Below are 19,912 nucleotides of genomic sequence, written 5' to 3' on the forward strand. Positions count from 1 at the left end.
TCCTTAACATTTTTATTTCCATACCCTGAAGCTTTTCTGTTACCTCTGGACTCTCATCCTCTCCTATTTATACAGCGAAGCCCATGGCAAAGAGGAAGAAGCTAAATATCGGCTCCGCCCACCATAAACCCCACTTCCTCCACTGCCTCCCAGACCATAGTTTCCTCTACCATATGGTCCCCCCATGTTCCTACTACCACCAAATTTCCACTCTTCATTGGACCATAGTTAGAAGGTTGCTGGTTATAGTTTCCAAAATCATTGTAATTTCCACTTCCGTAATTTCCACTTCCGTAATTTCCCCCTCCATAGTTGTCATAACCACCTCTGTAGCCCCTACCCTGGCTGCCATATCCAGGTCCTCCACCACCATAATCTCCACTTCCTCCTCCATAACCAGGGCTACCTCCAAAATTGTCACCTCCAGGTCCACCTCCATACCCATTATAGCCATCCCCAAAGCCATGTCCACTTCCATACCCATCAGATCCTCCTCTAAAGTTACTTCCTGGTCCTGGTCCAAAATTTCCACCAACACCACATGAATCTCCAAAACCGAAATTGCCTCCTCTCCCACTCCTAGTACTTTGGACTTCCTGCATTTCTTGTCTAGACAAAGCCTTTGTTACTTCTGCATTATGTCCATTGATAGTATGGTATTTCTGCAACACAATTTTATCTGCAGGATCATGGTCATCAAAAGGAACAAAGCCAAAGCCTCTTTTCTTTCCAGATTGCCTATCAGTAATTATCTTAATAGTATCAATTTTTCCATATTCCTCAAAATAATCTCTAAGGTGATGTTCCTCAGTATCTTCTTTAATTCGATCTTTCGCTCGCAGTATCCCTCATTACCACACAGTCTGTAAGCTTTCCCCATTGCTCGTAGTAGTTCCTCAAACTTTCTTCTGTGGTTTACAAAGCTTAAGCCACCAATAAAGAGTTTACGAAACTGTTCCTTTTCTCTCTCCATCATGGACTCAGTCGCTTCAGCCCAATTTCCTGCAGCCAAGCGAGATGAGAGAGATCTCTGAGGACGAACGCGAGCCAGACTCGTCCTGGCGCTGTAGTGAGAACGACTGCTGTTCAAGAAACAACGCCGCCAGGAGAGCCTCCACACAGGACCCGGCGCTGCTGCTACTCCACACATTTTTTTTTTTTTTTTAATAAAGCCTTAGAGCAAAATCAAAGTGACCAGGAGATCTCTGTCTGGTATGTATGTAATTCCAAAGCAAGAACCTCTCTCTAGACATACCCGGATATTGAACTCTCGACTGTAGCTCATTTCAACTGGGAACTCCATGACCTGCCCTTCACCTGTGCTGTATAATGTCCAAGGCAGCTGGGGAAGCATCTACTGTTCACAGATGAGAGGCTTCAACAGCCCCAAATGAGAATATCTAAAAACACTGTATTTGTAAATGAGCTGAATATGATTAAGAAGGCACATACCGGGGCCAGCAGGTGGCATGGACATTAAAGCACTGGATTCCTACATGGCTGACAATAGTTCAAGTCCCAGACCTGGCAGCTTGAAAATCATGCTGGGCATGTGTATGTGTGCATGTACATGCATGTGTGTTTGGGCACGTATCTCAAATACCAAGAGCATGGTGGAGAAGGGAAGGTGGCATGGCCATTCCCACAGGGGGCTGATTTCTCACTCTGCCTCCTCTCTCTGCCTCTCTCCAGCAAGCACATGCACCCTATGGCAAAAATCTAAAAAACAAAAAGCAAGGCACACACCAAATGCATAACATACTCTCATGAGGTAGGATTGAGGATGTGAAAAACAGAACTGCTTTGTTACTCTATATGTATACTCTATATTAGTCTTTTTTTTTGAAGAGGTAGGGCGCATGCCCTCGCCAGACAGACAGAGAGAGACAGAGAGATAGAAAGCGAGAAATCATCCCCCAAGGGGGATGACCATGCCCCAATCCCCTCCCCTCCATTCTCCTCTCGGGATATTGGGCACGCACGCACACGCATCCGGCGTGACTTTAAGCCACCGGGTCCGGGACTCGAACCACAGTCGACTTACGTGGGAGTCCAGCGACATAGCCATTACACTAACTGCTGGTCCCACTCTATATTAGTCTTTCCAGTGTTCGAGTCTCTTCAACCTTAAATCGCTGGGCTAATTAGTTTAAACTTTTTTTTTTTTTTAAAGGCATTTTCAGAATTTTTAAAGAAAAACATGCTGCTGAACTCACACCTATCTGCCAACCTCCAGTTCTCTAGCAATGTTTAAAGAAGCTCAAGTTGTCAGAATCAAGGAAAGATTTTAGTTGGGACCTATGTGTGTGCCTATGTGTGGACATGTGTGACACGTGTGTGTGTGTGTAAATTGTATAAATCTCCCAGATGCAAGAAAGAGGACTGGGGGTGGGGGGGAATAGTGAATTCCCCTAGATGAAAGCTTTCTGACCAGTTTTCAAAGGTGTCAGTGGACAGGACCAGCAGTTAGCATAATGGCTATGTCGCTGAACTCCCATGTAGTCAACCACGGTTCGAGTCCCGGACCTGGTGGCTTAAACTCACACCAGGTGCGTGTGCGTGCGTGCCCAATATCCCGAGAGGAGAATGGAGGAGAAGGGATTGTGGCATGGCCATCCTCCCTGGGGGGTGATTTCCCGCTTTCTGTCTCTCTGTTTCTCTCTGTCTCTCTGGCGAGCGCACATGCCCTATAGCAAAAACCTCTCAAAAAAAAAAAAAAGGTGTCAGTGGAGACCAAGAAGTGGGGTCAATCCTATCTGAATTATATTTCCACACTACTATTTTGAAGGTCTGTTTAAGCAAAGTTATCAAAACTGAAGCTGTCAACATTCAAACATGGTTAGGAAACTAGAGATAGTCTTTACTATTTCAATACACACTTACTAAGTACTTACTACGTGCCAGAAATTGGGCAAAGAAGTCAAAGATAATGTAAGCATTGCATTAAATGTGCTTCCCATTACATATATTAAATGTAATGATTATTATTAAGCATAATGATCAAATTTCATTACTCTGAATAGCTGAATTTAGTCAAAAGACATGCTACCTAACTGCTTTTGTTCCTAGGCATATTTTCAGATGCTGAAGACTCACAGACAGTTACGTTTTCTAAGCAAATCTCTATGCAGCAAGAAATAGGCTGTTAACTCAGGAATCCCCCAAGCTGTTCCACATTTCAGTGAGCCAGGAGCAAACTGTGTGGCCAATGGGCAAATGGCAAAAAGAGAAGGAACTTGCCAGGTTGCCATCCAGATCTCTAGTGGTTCACACATTTTTGGACTTTACTTGAATCAAAGTTAAGACTTGAAACCAAATGTGTACAGTTAGGGATCTAAGTTAGACCTACATCTACCTTTAAAGTTACAATGCCCTCAGTGTGTCCTGGCGGGATAGTAAGATTAGTAGGCTGATGTGATTATGTAAATTCCACTAACTGGTGGGAGACTCTGCAGCTGCCATCACCTTCCATTAAGCAAGAGACAGCTCGCCCAGTGACACCAAGGGGCTCTAGAAGGTACAGACTAGTGGGGTTTTATTCAAAGATCAGCTTGTTGATAAAGTCTGGCCACTGGGGCCTGCACACAAAGACAATTTACATACATACACACACGCACACACATACACAGAGAGGAACAGGCACATATGAGCCCCAACTAAAATTCTTTTTTTTTTTTACTAAAAAGTGCCAAGCCAGCAAGCTATTGGGGAAATGTAAACAAATTGCTGAGCTTTTTTTATTCCCTTAAGATAGTAGTTAGTGATGTACTCTGTTTTAAAAATCCATTTTTTTTCCTAACAAAAGGGCAGAAAAGCAATTGTTACTTTTACCCACTGACCTTTGGCATTTGGATTTGACTTCTTGTTTAGCTGCTCTTCTTTGTTCACTGGCCCAATAAAGTAAGGTCCATCTCTAGCCCTGAGATCTTAGAGGAAATCTTTAGAAATGGCCACACTAATTGGAAAAAGGCAAACAATAATCAAGCCAGCCCAGGGCTGAGAATTTTGCCTGGTATCTTCTCCTTGCATGCTCAGAATCCTGCCTCTAAACAGGAGGGTCCAGAGCAGCTGGGGATTTTGCTAGCAGCTTCTGGCTTGCTGTTTAAGTTCAGGTGTATGCACAAGGGCAGTGTAAACACATGCAATCCCACGTGGGCTTCACTGCTATAATCTTGGGAAACATTTGCTTGCATTTGGTGGTGGTGGTGTGGGGGGGAACTCATTATTATGGTGTGTACTTCTGGGAGAATAAGACTCATATCTGTTTTCTAGCTACCAGCAGCACAGCGCCCATCTTGGGAGGGCTGCATGTGATCTGCCTTAGAGAGAAGCAAGTGGGCAAAACAAAGCAGAAATGTCACTGGGGACATGACTATTTCTAGGACAGGTTCAAAGGCTAGATGCTGACTGAGACATGGAGCCCAAGGAGGTTGAGCAGAACACTGTCACCCACAAACATCAATATTAGGTCATTTGCCAAAAGTGCAACAGGAGGCAGGCACAGCCAGATCAGCAGCATCACTCTGATCCAAAAGCTTTCTTCATTGTCACTTTGGCAGGAAAGAAGCTGGAGCCTCGGAGAAACTTCTTGCCACTGTGGTCCTCACTGGCATGGCATTTTCTGAATGAGCAGCCAACAGCTAAGGTTTTCTCCAACACTTACCTTCTCCTATCAGTACTCTCCCACCCTTTCCCAAGGGCTAGCTTGTAGTCACTTAGCACAGGGAATCAAGGGAAACAGACAAGACCCAAAAGAAGCAAGTCACCAGGTTGAGTAGAGGTACAGAGTCTGGGCATACTGTTCCCAAGAACCAGGCTACTGTTATACCAAACTGGCAAGTTACCTCTGCTCTGAGAACAACTCAGGTTGCCCATCCCTACCCTTATATACAATAGCCCTGTGTTCTTAGTCACTTGCATGTGCACTGCAGCCCAGGACCACTGGCTACTTTGGGTCATGCTCAGTCAGATATCCACCTCTCACTCTTGACAAGATGCTCAAGAATGTGTTGGCATAAGCATAGTACACCAACATGTCCCGATGCTATTTGAGAATGGACCCTGAGCCAATGAAGTGACCAAGAAAATATCTTTTGGCTTGACTGAGGAAGATACCTCAAACTCTGAGTGAGAGCTATCCAAAGACAAAGGAGGGCTGAGTAGGGAGGATCCCCAAATTACAAGAATCCAAGCAGAGGTCACCTGGAGGAAGAGAATGTTTCCATTTATTTAATACGGTAAGAGAGCATTAAACATCCTTATATATAAATCTTTATGTGTAAGTGTCTCTATTTACTTGTGAGAGGGATTTTCCAAAATGGAATCATGGCATCTATAAGACCAAAGTGCCCATCAGAAATGCTGTACCAGTTTACACTCCCATTGCCAACACTCTGTAGGCAGCATACTCCTGAATTCTTCTCTGCTGATTTCTACCAGGATTGCCCTAAAGAGAAGTTTTGAATATACTACCAAAGGACCCTAGATAATCAGCAGACCACTAACGGCAATAAGCCAACTTCCTCTTACGACCAAAGGTAAAGAAAACAGCACACAGAGAAAATGCTTAACTGAGAAAGCAGATGAGCAGGAAATCATGACACCCAGCATATTCCAATAGATTTGCAGATATGTCTTGGGCACTCATGTGGTAGAGAAGAGCAGCTGTGGGTCTGAGCCCCCTTGCAGGGGAGTTGCTCATTGTCGAGTCCTTCTGCACTAGGCTTCTCCCCAGGACAGAGAAAATGAACCCATGAGAATGTTCCCTGCTGCTTTCTCAGACTTCCTTCTGGCTGAGTGGGCAGCATGAGCCTCAGGCAGCCCTGTTCTCTTAAATTATGAAGGGCAGGAAAGGCAATTCCTAAGGGCCAGGCAGAGAGGAGCAGACCTTAAAGAGAAGAGATCCTGGAGCCTGCAAGGCTCCTGGCTGAGGCAGTCCTTAAGGATGAATCAAAGTCAGTCATGTAACAGCCTCAGGGCTCAGGAGCAGTGGGGCCAAAGTGCCCACCAGAAATTTGTGCCATTTGGCCTGGCCATCCTCCTGGCCAGCAGAGTGAGTACCCGATGCTGTCCCTTTACTTCTTTCCTTCCCTAAGGCAGATCTGAAGGCCATTCTGCAGTACTCTGAAGAACTCAACTCTGAGAGTCTCCTGGGATCAACAGAATGAATGACACAAAGGTCAAGTCTGCAGCCCCAAAGGAGCACTGACCTTTCAATATGTCATCACTTAGCACAGGGAGACAGGAGAAAGAGAGAAGGCCCAGAAGAAGCAGGGCACCAGGTCAAGCAAGATGCAGAGTCTAAGCATGTTGCTCGTTCCCAAGAACCAGGTCACTTTCACACCAGATTGACATGTTACCTCCAGGTTCCCTGGAGTTTCAGAGGCATTTTTTGTGTGTTTTCTGTGTCCCCAGGAATGCTGAAAATTCTGTGCAGAAAACAAAGGGGAATGGGATCCACTGCCTGCCGTCACATGAACAGTCTCTAACCCTTACTCCCACTGTCACTTTGCACTGGCTGACCTACCCCAGTTCTTAGTTTAGTGCATCATCCTGGCTGTGCCTCCCCAGCTCCTCTCTTTTTTTGAGAGAGAGATTTTTGCTCTAGAGCTTTCCAGAAAGACAGAGAGAAAGAAAGTGAGAAATCCCTCTGAGGGGGATGACCACATCACAATCCCATCTTCATTCTCCTCTTAGGATTTTGGACATGCATGCACACGTGCCTGGTATGAGTTTCAAGTTGCCAGGTCCAGGTCTTAAACTGCGGTAGGCCATGTGGGAGTCCAGCACCTTAACCACTATGTCACCTGCTGGCACCCCCAGCTCCAGTCTTGACATAATGGATTCATTTATCCATTAAATATGTCATAATCACCTACAGGGTGCCAAGGCCTGAGCTGGGCACCAGGGATATGAAGGTGAACAGGTCATACCTTCATGGGGCTGGCACTCCAGAGGTCACCGTGGCATGACAGGTGAGTGGGATAAGCATCACCAGGAGGGGAGTGTGCACTCAGCTAGTCAAGGTCTCACTAAATGTGACACCTGCTATAACTGAATGCTGCCTCCTCTCAAAATTCACATCAAAACCTAAACTCCAAGGTGATGGTATTGGAAATGGGGCCTTTGGGAGATGATTAGGTCAGAGCTTTCATGGATGAGATTTGTGCCCTTATAAAACAGACAACAGAAAGCTGGTTAGCACTTCCCAACACATCAGAATGTAGCAAAAAAAGGCTTCTAGAAAGAATGGACGCTCACCAGATACTGACCCTGCCAGCATCTTCGCCTTGGCCTTCCTAGCTTTCAGAACTGTGAGAAACAGTTTTTTGTTGTTTACAAGCCAGTCCATTTACAATATATTTGTTACAGCATCCCAGAGAGACAAAGACCGATAACTGATGTTAAGAATTTAGGATACTGCTGTAACAAATACCTAAAAATATAGAGGAAGCTTTGGAACTGTATAATGGGTAGAGGCTTGAAGAATTGGGAAGCACATGCTAGAAAGTGAATGGAACTTTAAAGGCAATTCTGGTGAGGGTCCAGAAATAAAAGAAGGCTTTAGGAAAAGTTTCAATCTTCTTAGAGAACACTTAAGTGATCTTGAACAGCATTTTGGTAGGAATTAGAACTTTAAAAACAAAAAATAGAATTTAGAAGATAGTATGTTTAAGAGAGAATGTTAAGGGTGTGCCAAGTGACCATTTATGTAGATTAATATGGACTGGCCGTCTCAGCAGAATCCAGGCACTACTCAAGGGAGTGGAGAGAGGGAACCAGCAGTTAGCGTAATGGCTATGTCGCTGGACTCCCACGTAGTCGGCCGCGGTTCGTGTCCCAGACCTGGTGGCTTAAAACTCACGCCGGGCACGTGTGCGTGTGTGCCCAAGATCCCGAGAGGAGAATGGAGGAGAAGGGATTGCGGCGTGACCATCCCCCCTGGGGGGTGATTTCTCGCTTTCTGTCTCTATGTCTCTCTCTGTCTGTCTGGCGAGCGCATGTGCCCTACAGTGAAAATATCTCCAAAAAAAAAAAGAGAGTGGAGAGAGACCCCCAGATGGTGTAATGGATACATCGCCGGACTCCCACATATCTGACCATGGTTTGAGTCCTAGACCTGGCAGCTTAAAACTCATGCTGGGTGCTTGGGCAGATGTGCCCAAAATCCCATGAAGAGAGTAGAGGAGAGGGGACTGTGGTATAGCCATCCCCCTGGGGATTGATTTCTCACTTTTTATCTATCTGTCCCCATCTCTCTGGCAAGTGCATGTGCCCTATGGCAAAAATCTCTCTTAAAAAAAAAAAAAAAAGGAAAAGACAGTGGAGAGATTAGTCAATTAGTCAACCATCTATATAGAAGCTGTGAGCTGTTGTCCAAAACAATGGAAGAATGGCCTGAAAGCAATTTAGAAATCATCAGTGCCAGTCCTCCTATCGTAGGTCTAAAGTACAAAAGCCCCAGAGTTTGTGATGGGGCCACTATAGATAGTCCCTTTTAGGGCAATTCTCAGTGGAGCCAAGAGTGAACCATAAAGGCACCAGTGCACAATGCCAACCCGGGTGAGCCACAGGTGTAAGAGCCAGGCAGAGTGCCGCCACTAGGTAGAGCTACCCAAAGTCATAGAGCAGGGCTGCCTGGAGTCTTGGGGGCTCAACCCTTACCCAGAAAAGCTAAAGGGATGAGATCACTGTCCAAGTGGGTCCGGAAGGTGAGGTCTCCCACCCCAGTGTATGTGGAAGGCAGAACCCCTATCCCAGTGGGTCTGGAAGATGGGACCTTAGCTTAAGTGGGCCTGAAAGATGGAGCATCAAGTCAAATATTATGTTCCGGCCTTAAGGTCTATTATCGTTTACCCTGTTGGGGTTTGGACTTATTTGAGACCTGCTATTGCTTCCTTCTTTCCTATTTCTCCATTTGGAATAGAAATGCCTATCCTATGAGTGTGCCATCGTTGTATTTTGGAAGCACATAACTTGTCAATTAGGGAAGTTTTAAATATTCTCTCTTCTCTCTAAAGGTTCAGTGATTTTCTATGAAATAAACTGACAATCATATTAACAGGAAGAAATTATTCATTTTATTTTTAAAAAGTGTACATATGTACATGAGAGTCCAGCAAATAACAAGACTCAAAGGCCAAATGACCAACCTGGAGATAAGCTACGAAAGGGTGAGGAGGAGAAGATGCAAAGAGGTTCTGATTTTCTGAGCCAGATGTCAGACTTCTAACTCCCTTCTTCTTATACCTGGAAAGGTAAGGGTGAGCTAGAGAAATGTGTTACATCTAATGTTTACTTTGCTGATGTGAATAGATAATCAGTTTCTTTTATAAAAGATTAGCTTTAGGAGGTCCAGTTGACCACAGTGCAGCAATTCAGTACCATGTGTAGAGGTGGTCTCAACTGGGCTGGACTGAGGTGTACATCATGCTGGGTCTCTTCACAATCTACATGTCTAAAGTCTCTTCACAATGTAAATGATGTATAGTGGTTTAATGTATGAAGAATAATTTTAAAATATATTTAAAAATAATTAATAAAAATAATAAAGAAATGGAAAAAGAAAAAAAGAAAAGAACGCCAGATCCCACAAGGCTGACTGTCATTAAAATCCTGGCCCTGGCAGCTTGACGGTGTGTGAAGGCCTGAAACCCTATGAGGTAGAGAAATGGAGGAAAAGGTATTGCTGGGTGACCCCATGCCACTTGGAGAGAGAGGAGGTGCTTCCTCCTTCTCTCTCTCCCTCTAGGACTCAAAACAAAAACAAAAAGAGATTAGCTTTTCAAAGCTAAATCTTCTGGCTGCAGTCCCTCTGAATAGTCATTGGAATATGCTGAAGAAGTCTATTTTGGGGTGGCCTATTTTATTCTCCCACATTGGTTTCACAGGTTCACAGCTGGAGAGCAATTTGCCTCAGGATGAAGTATACCATGAGTCTCAGCAGTAATCTGATTTAGATATTTGGATGAGTCTTTGGACTTAGACTTTAAAAAGTTGATGCTGGAATAAGTTAAGAATTTCAGGCATATTTGGGGTGGAATCAATGTAATTTGCATATGAGAAGGACATGAATTGGGGGGACCAGGGCAGAATGTTATATACTAAATCCTCCCCAAATATGTATGTTGAAGCCTAATTCCTAATGTGAGGGTATTTGAAGGTGGGGTCTTTGAGAAATGATTAGGTAATGAAGATGGAGCCCACATGAATCAGATTAGTGACATTTTTAAAATTAATTTATTATTACCATTATTATTATTATTATTATCATCTTGTCATACTGCATATGCGCTCACCAGAGAGAGAGAGAGAATGGTAGGAATAGGAGAATCACAAAGCAAAACATCAAGTCTGGGACTCAAACTGTGGTCAGACATGTGGGAGTCAAGTGTCTTAACCACTGTACCACCTGCTAGCCTGGGATTACTGATTTCCTAAATAGGTCCCAGAGATATCCCTGGCACCTTACGCCATGTAATTACACAGCAGAAATACAGCCATCTATAAGCCAGGAAGCATGCCTTCACCAGCCCTGGAATCTACTGGCACCTTGATATTGGATTTTTCAGATTTCAGAACTGTGAGAAATAAATTGGTCCCATCCGGTCTATGCAACACAAACAGACTGAGACAACTGATACTGTCAGAATATTAAACATAGCAGGGCCCTTTGTAAATATGGTGGTGATGGAGTTAAGGATGAATAATCCCAACATATGCCAAATGGGAATATTTATTGTTTCAAGCTGAAATCACTAGAGGAATTGTGGATGGAGAAAACGCTATTTGACTGATCTTTTCCTACATATGAGACATAAAAGATTTATCTTGGAGGGGTGTTTTACCTTAGCAGTGCAAAAATAGGCTTTATCACAGCAATTAGGACTGCAATTAAACCTAAATAAATAAACTCCCTGAAATAAACTTTACCTTCCACTAACTTCATAGATATTTCCCCATATATATCTTAGTGACTTCCCTAGAATTTACTCCCCTGGTCTAGAGATCTCTTTCTCTTGTCATTTCTTTGCAAATTGACCATTCTTTGTCTAAAAGTTATAAAAGCATCTTGCCTTGGCCACTCTTTGGACTCCACACTCTTGAGGAAATCCCCATGGCCATGTAAAACTATTAAAATTGGAATGTTTTCTTCTCATTCATCTGTCTTACATTAATTTGTTTCCTAGATTCAGCTTGAAGAGCCCGCATAAGATCTAAGAGGAGTAAATGTGACTACTAACTTTTCTCTTCAATCTCATGTAAGTCTACACAACTCTGAGGGTGGCAAGAACTATTACCCCATCTAATACTTCCAGAAAAAATAAAAAGACCTTTATTGAGCACCTTGTACGTGATGGCATTATGCTCACTGTTTTCTTTATAATGACACCATGATGTGGGTTTTAAACTCATCATTTCAGAAGGAAATGGAGAATCAGTTCGGGAAACTGGCTTGAGGGCAGAGTGGTCCTTACACAGATGGTCTTTCCAGCAGCAGTGTCCTGGTCCCCCATCTCTGCCACTTAACAACTATCAGTATTGAGCAGGTCACAATGTGTCTGGGCCAGTGCCCTCACATGCTCTTAAACCATTCATGATACTTAATATCACAAATGAACGCTGCCCTTTCTCCACCACCCACCTGTCCCTCCAGCCCCAGCTGTAGTTAGAAGTGATTGCTCCTTTCTTGGAAGTGAAACTTTAGCTGATGGAACATTTCGCTTCCTAGATTAGATTAAATATGGTCGTGGCCCTAATTGCCACTGGGCTATAAGATCAAAGAGATCTTTAGGATTTTCATTCCATGCACACACATAAACACAGAGCCCTCCAGCTTCTTTCACATAGCATAGAATCTGCCTTAAAGAACGAAAATGCAAGGAAATTCTGTCCATCCAAAATTATACGAGTCCATCACTCTTCTACTTAAAGCCACATGGGATGTCCCATAATACCTGGTCTGAAAGTCAAATCTGTCCCCTGGCCTTCAATGCACTACTGAATCTAGCCTTGCTTTCCTCTCTACCCTCCTGGGTCACCTCCTTCCTATAGCATGGGCCTCTCTCTTCTCACTTCCTTCAGAACACCAACTGTCTCCCCTCCTCCTTGACTCAGGGCCTTTGTAAAGGTTGTTCCCTGCACTAAGAACACATCTCCCAACTCTTTTTCCTTGCTGCCACCTATCACCTCTCACCTTCCAGAAGAGGCTGTCTTTGTCCAACCAACTTGTTCTTGTCCTACTTAATGTTTACCACAATTCATTAGACACTTAATTTCTGTTCACCCATCTTTCTCCAAAACTCTTGAATTTCCATAATAATAGGTTAGGCCTATTCATCACAAAATTTCAAACATAGAGTAGTGCCTAGCAAATGGAAGACACACATGAATATTTTTGTTGAAAAGAAAACATCACAAACTCCCACTTAATGGGACCTGAATTAATAACATTTAACTCACCTTTATCAGTGCATGTGAGTAGTTTACTGAGCTAGACCTGGTAAAGTTAGAACAGGAGGGATTCACGGTCTAAAGCTCATGGTTACTCTTACCATATTCACAAATGGCCTCCCTTGCTACCTTCCAGGAGAAGGAATCTTATTCTAGGTCCAAGAGGAGCCCTGCTACCATGCTCTCCACTTGAGAGCTCCTCACAGCCATAGGTGGCTCAGAGATGCCGCCACCTTGTCAGGTAAATGCCACCAATTAGAAACTGGAAGGCAGTGCAGTGGGAAGCACCTCTACCTGTGGAGAAGTCACAGCCAGGGCAGGTTAAAACAGGGCCTTTGTTATTAGATAGTGGAGTTGCATTAGGCTCAATGTGTGATCATGAAAACTATCACTTAATAGAGGACCTTAGGAGACCAGCAAATGGCGTAATGGTTACATCATTGGACTCCCATGCAGCTGACTAAAGTCTTACTCCCAGACCTGGTGGCTTAAATCTCATGCCGGGCATGCATGCATGCATGCCCAAAATCCCAAGAGGAAAAGGAACTGCAGCATGGTCATCCCCCCAGGTGGGGGGATGATTTATCATCTTCTGTCTCTCTGTCTTTCTGTCTCTCTCTGGTGAGTGCACATGCCCTATAGCAAAAGTCTCTCACACACAAAAACAATTGAACTCCTTAGAAAGGTACCAAGGTCCCTGAACTAATTAACTTTCATCTTGTCTGCCCCTCTGCACATGGAGGATCTGCCCTCTGCCCACTCCCTCCAGGAGGAACATTGAAGACAGGACATTAGCTTGAGAACATTCTATTTAAAACAATGTCCTTTTACCTTGGATGTCTATCTAAATCATCTTAAGTCCATTTTTTGGCCCCAGAACCCACATGGTCAGTGTCCCAGATGGGCCCTACTACAATGGCTGATATCCATAAAGAATGTCTTTCACGGTTCATTGATTGAATTAATCTGATATAAAATATCTAAACTAAAACCTGTGAGTTCAGATCTTGATGAGTTTCTGCAGAGGCAAGCAGGAGACGGTAGATTTATTAATAACAAAAGAGAAGGAGAGTGGTTTAAGAAATTTTGGAAAATTATATTTCTAATGAAATGTAGCATCCCCCTAAAAGATAATGTGTTAAATGCCTATAAATTTTAAATTATTCTTAATTTAAGACTAGAGAGCTTTCCTAAAATGAAATGCTACTGAAATTAGACAATTGTAATAAGTAATTTAGATGATTATAGTCACTTTTTGAGTCTCTTCTCATTAAATAAAAGGATGATATATGTGGCATCCTTTTAAATAATACATTGCTAAACACTAATATTAATAATCTGATAAACTCTGCCCCAGAAATATATTTACTATGTATTACATGTCCCATCTGCTTCACAAAAATTCATCTAAGAAGATCTAAAAATATTTTAAACAGAATTAAGTGAAAATGGGAAAATTTGATCTAATAATTTTTGTAAAATAAGATGATGTATTTTATGAGGGAATACTCTGATCCTGGTCGATCTTCATTCAATCAAGTATCCCCAGAACTTGTGTGGATTTCATCCCTCGATATGTACAATTTCATCCCTCGATATGTACATAGTTAGCCAATTGCAGGGGGTCTTGAGCTAGTTCTGGTTCTCAATATTTAGGACAGATGGGCTCACAGAATGAGTCATACCTGTGTGCTACCCAACATAACCTGATCCCTGCTAGAAATCTTACCTAGTGATTATCTTTTCAAAATGTGCACACCCACCTCAACCTCCTCTTTCTTATCCACTTAAATCAGATGCACGAGAGATGCCAATCTAGAAATTCCTTAATCACAAGGTCATCAATAAATAGCAAGTATAGCCTCAACATCTCAGAAGGCAGCACAGAGCAGGTCCGGTGTACTTGATGCTTTTTTGCCTTTGCCAGAGATGGAGACAGGAAATAAGTGGCATTGTTAATCAACCCCTGGCCCTGTGAACAGTCATTCCCTGTTCCCCAGATACTAGGATTATTAGCATTTAGGCACAAGCACATCCTGGAATTTAACTGTAAAATATCCTCCATCTCCTACAGATAGCACATGACTCAAATAAATAAATAAAAAGACCATGACCCCCAAGCTTTGAGGTCAGCAGAAAATATGAGCTGCCCCCCTTATGCCCTGCCCCCAGAATGGGGAATTTCTTTGGCAGCATAACCTGAAGGGGCAATGACAACCCCCAAGGTTGAAGCTCTTATCCTGCTGATCCTTGAGGACCAATTAGAAACTGCCTTGTGAGACGTACCAAGAGACCTCACCAGGTAACCCACTCCATCTTCAGATTAAAAATAAAAAAAGAAGAAGGAAAAAAGATATGGGTATGGCACATTTTGCTGGCAGTCTTACTTTTGTTATTTTTCTAAAATTGCATTTGTAAAACTAGCCTGGTGAATTTGCCTTCAAATGTAGTATTTGTCACTCACTCTGTCCCCCACTCCAAGGGACTAAAAATCTCCACACAATTATTCACATCTCCATTATGAATTGCTTTTTACTCTCTGCTGTTCCTGTCATTAACATCATTTAATCAATACTCTTGGTTTCAGAGAGGAAAACAAAGAAACAGAGAAATTAAGTGGTCTGCTTGAATTATAAAATCTTGATCCATGAAGGCCTCATTAGCAGCTGGGTCTCTATTCTGGGCAGAGTCATGTAATATTTCTGTTGTCTTTATTTTTATTTTATTTTTTAAGGCTGTGGGTTTATAGTAATTAAACATCTCTATGTCTAAGTGACAAGCAGTTTGAATGATGGCTTTTCAAAAAAAACACAAAGGGAAAAAAATGAACCCAAAAGTATTGCTTTGGGCACAGAAAGCAGAAAATAGGTTCAATACCAGGGCCTGGATTAATTGCTCTGCATGGTAGGGAAGAGATTCAGATAGAGGGGCCCAGGCTTCTGCAGAGTTGCACCTTGAGAACCCGGAGCAGATTGCTGGTAGTTTTACAACAGTGGAAAAGCAAACTAGTCCTCCGAGAGCTCACCCTTAACTGCACATCACAGGAAGTGTGTGGCATGAGCAAAGGGCATGGAATCTGGATGTGGAGTGACCTCTATTTGGTTCCAAATCTGCCTCTTACCGGCTCTGTGCAGGCCAGGTACAGTACTAGGTCACTGGGAAAGTCACGACTCTCCCAATGACCCAATATTTATGGAACCTCAACAGACCCATGTATAAAAAAGGAATTATAATCCAGCCCTAGCAGGCTGTTTTGAGGAGTCAGCAAGACACCACCACTCGCATCCCCAACAAAGTGCAAAGTGAGCCTCACGTATGGTAGGTGGTCCATTAGTATCACTTCTTGAACCAGCCACTTCCCTCTAGGCTTCTTCATTGCCCAGTGGGATGCATTTGCCAAACAACTGACCACCAGACCACTCTAATAGTTCTTCTGTCTACAAAGGTGATTGGCTCAGAAGAAGGCAAACTCAACCTCAGTGTATGAACGCCACAATCAGCCTCAGGACAGCACGAAGCTCTCATTAGCACCCTACCCTAAATTAAGATCCACCAAGCTTAACGCAGACTCCATTGCAATGCAGGGGTCCTCGTTCAAAGAGCATGAGCTGCATAAACATAAAGTCACGGCAACGGAGGTGGGCACAGCCACGCTTTGGTAAATGGCAATGACTTGAGCTGTGAGGCACCAGCAAGTCATACAGGCACCCAAGAATTACCCACCTTCTGCGTGGACACGTGCCTTCCACACCTCAACAGATATGTGTATGTATAATCATCCGGTTCAAAGCCCCTGTAGCAGGAGGCAGTGCTTTGTTGTAAAACAAAACTGAGATGAAATAACCATCATCCTTTCAAATATCCTCCGAGAGCTTGGTATTTGAGGCACATTCTGTGATGTGCTTCTCTCTGACCTCAAACACTTTGATTCTTTTTTCAAGTTCACATAAAAGACAGAAAGCTCTCAGATTGGTCTACTGTACCAAGAACCTCGACTGGATCTGAATTCTTTCTGGTGCAGAGAATTAGTTGTTATTCCAGATAGTTAGGAAGTGGAGATAAAGGGCCATTACATTAGAGAAGCCCAGCCCATTGGGACGTCCGGTTGTCTCTGCTCCTTATTTAAAAACGAATTAGTTCCCACTGCTCCCTGAAGGCTGTGAAGGGTACACTTAGATATTGTAAGTTCCATCCTGACATCTTTGCCGCCCATTCACAATACACCTGCAGAATTTGAGAATGTGGCTTGTCTGGAAGGCTTAAAACAAATGCTTCAATTTTCCATTCTCCAAATAAAAATCAATAGCAACAGAGAGGTAAAATCAATGTTTAGCACTCAACCCCCATCCCAATGATCTCCCACACACAGAGAACAATAAATCAGAACCAGCCATGCTGACCCAGTAGAGAATCCTGAGAGGAGAGCCCTCTGCAGGCCTTAGGACTTTCTGTCTATGCCCCAGTCCCCTAGGAGGATAATTTTAAACCTAAGTCAGGAAGAATAACACATTGTTGAAATCTCTCTCTCTCTCTCTCTTTTAAATTTGCTACATGGCAGGTGCACTCACTAAGGAGAGACAGACAGAGAGAGAAAGAGGAAAAGTGAGAAAGCAAGCTGCCAGGTCCAGGACTTGAACCATAGTCAGCCATGTGAAAGTCCAGCATCTTAACCACCACACCACCTGTGGACCCCTTAAAACAAATCCACATCTTTATCAGAGGACCTCTCGCATCTAAGGCCAGTTTGACTTGTTTCCTGAAGGACCCACTTTATTACTGCACCTTAAAGAATGCTTAGGCACCCAGCGACTACTATCACCGTCCTCTTTCCCCAGGCATCCAATGATCTGCTTTTGGTAACCACCGACAAGTTCAAATTCTCTAAAATCTCATGCAAATGAAAATCATACAACATACACTCCTTTTTTATTCTGTCTTCTTTCAGCATAACTGTTTTTTCAAAGTAATTTCTTTAAGTTTCTTTATTTCTCACATGAGAAAGAGAGACAGGCATCCTTGACAGGGTCTTCACACTGCAATCCACTCCCAGTCCTGGCTGACCCAGATCACAGGCACAACTCTCAGGATGCTCAGGGAGGGTCCATGATGCAAACCCAGGCTCTAACCTATGTGGGTCCAGTTGCATTGCTACTATACCACTGCACTCCCTGGCATAATTATTATCAGATTCATCCATGTTGTTTGGGTGTATCTATAGCCTGTTTCTTTTTATTTCAGAGCAGTAATCCACTGTAATGAATATACAACAATTTGTTTATCCACTCACCTTTTTATGGACATTTGGGTTGCTTCCCAGTTCTTAGCTATTACAAATAAAGCCAATACAAGCATTTATGAGTTGTTATATGCACATATGCTTTTACTACTTATTTTAGAACCAAATCCTTTTGTCATATATATCTTGCTAATACTTTCTCCCTGTGTGACTTGCCTTTTTATTTTTATATAAGTGTCCTTAGAAGACCAGAACTTTTTAATTCAGAGGAAATACATTTTGTTGCCTGTTTTGCATTTATAATTCATATATTTTGTGCTCTACTTAAAAAATCTTTGCTGGGCTGGCCCATGGCATGGTGATTAAGACAGCTGGATACCACATGGCTGAATACACAGTTGAACCTCAGATCCGGTAGCTTGAAAAATACACGAGGCACGTGTGGTGTGTGTTCAGATTCCCAAGGGGAAGGAGAAATGGAGGAGAAGGAATTTCACCCTGACCATACCTCATGGGAGATGCTTTCTCACTTTCTCTCTGTCTCTGTCTCTGTCTCTCTTCAGCAAGTGCATAAGCTCACTGGCAAAAATTTAAAAAAAAAGAAATTTGTCAAATCTAGGGTCACTTTATGTTTTCTTCTAAAGATTTTATAGTGTTAACTCTTCTATTTAGGTTTGTGATTCATTTTGAGTTAATATTTTTGTATAATCATTAACATTTATAAAGAGTTTGTAGTATCAGAAATGTACTCATTTACAGATATTAATTGAAAAGAGCCCCCCCAAAATTTATACATAATACTGGTACCACTTGATAAATCAAATTCTCAATTTCTGTTTCTCTCTCCTTTTTGCATTCTCAGTGTGTTTTAGAACAAGCATCAACTATCATCATATCACAAATAAACGGGAGACCAGCAGTTACCATAATGGCTATGTCACTGAACTCCCATGTAGTAGACCATGGTTTGAGTCCCAGACCTGGTGGCTTAAACTCACATCAGGCGTGTGTGTGTGTGTGCCCAAGATACCGAGAGGAGAATGGAAGAGAAAGGATTGCAGTGTGGCCATCTCCCCTGGGGGGCGATTTCTTGATTTCTGTCTGTCTCTGTCTTTCTGGAGAGCGCACGCACCCTACATAAATAAATGGGGATTTTTTTTTTTCAAGTTACTTGAGAGAAGACTACCTGACCCCAGGCTGTCTTTACACTGCTGTTCAGTGATACAATCCCTTGGAGAATCTGAAAGGTGAACATACTAGCAAGAATCCACTCACCCTAACTGCCCCCTCAATATTGCTTAAGAGCAGGAAGAGATGAAACAAAACACTTTCAAAAAGAATTCTTGGGACCAGCAGTTAGCGTAATGGTTATATCGCTGGACTCCCATGTAGTCGACTGCGGTTTGAGTCCTAGACCTGGTGGCTTAAAACTCACGCTGGGCGCATGTGCGTGTGTGCCCAAGATCCCAAGAGGAGAATGGAGGAGAAGGGATTGCAGCATGGCCATCCCTCCTGGGGGTGATTTCTCGTTTTCAGTCTCTCTGTCTCTCTCTGTCTTTCTGGCGAGTGCACGCGCCCTATGGCATAAACCTCTCCAAAAAAAAAAAAAAAAACGGAATTCTTCAAAAAGGCCCAGCCTGGTGGCACAGTGAGTAGTTAACAGAACTGCAGTAAAGGAAGCCACATGGCCAACTGTGGGTTTGGATCCCTGGGTCAACCTCAAGACATACTAGGTAGAACATGTGTGTCCCTAAGATCCCTATAAGCCAGAGGGCTAGGGGAAGGGAATCATGCCACGACAAGACTCTGCTGAGGGCACATCACTTTTTTTCTTTCTCTCTCTCTCATGCATGTGCTCACACTCTACTGTGAATTAAATAAACTTGAAAAAAATTCTTCAAAGAGAATGATAGTTTAACTGAAGCCTCTAGATGAAATCAAATACAAACTCAAATATAAATACCCGCCTAATCATGGAGAAGAATTCCAGCAGGGGCAGGGCTGGTTGCCCTGCTTGGCTCCCACCGAAATTGCTTGCCCATAGGTCCTGACTTGCTGCCGTCACAGATGTGTGTGTCAAACAGCTTCTCCACTCATTCAATCTCTGCAGGCAAGGAAAGTTAATGAAATTCTCTCGCTGATGCGCTCGCTGTCCTTCTGTCTTGATCCGTTTGCAAGAGAGCCTAAGTCTGGGGTCTCATAATCAGCCTGTGGCTGGGGCCC

The 19,912-nt window shown here is 43.2% G+C and overlaps 1 protein-coding gene, 1 long non-coding RNA gene and 1 pseudogene across 2 annotated transcripts in view; 1 reads left to right on the forward strand and 2 right to left on the reverse strand.

Moving 5' to 3' along the window:
• The window catches only part of SPOCK1 (SPARC (osteonectin), cwcv and kazal like domains proteoglycan 1), a 603,884-nt gene that overhangs the window by 160,074 nt on the left and 423,898 nt on the right, over window positions 1–19,912 (reverse strand).
• LOC114009968 (heterogeneous nuclear ribonucleoproteins A2/B1 pseudogene) lies at window positions 57–973 on the reverse strand (annotated as a pseudogene).
• Window positions 6,893–11,340, forward strand: LOC102474750 (uncharacterized). The gene is made up of 3 exons (XR_336249.1): window positions 6,893–6,974; window positions 9,021–9,257; window positions 11,190–11,340. It is a non-coding gene; the product is annotated as an uncharacterized LOC102474750 (long non-coding RNA).

The sequence above is a fragment of the Tupaia chinensis genome, unplaced genomic scaffold (assembly GCF_000334495.1).
Source record: "Tupaia chinensis unplaced genomic scaffold, TupChi_1.0 Scaffold000672_1, whole genome shotgun sequence".
Taxonomy (NCBI): Eukaryota; Metazoa; Chordata; class Mammalia; order Scandentia; family Tupaiidae; genus Tupaia; species Tupaia belangeri.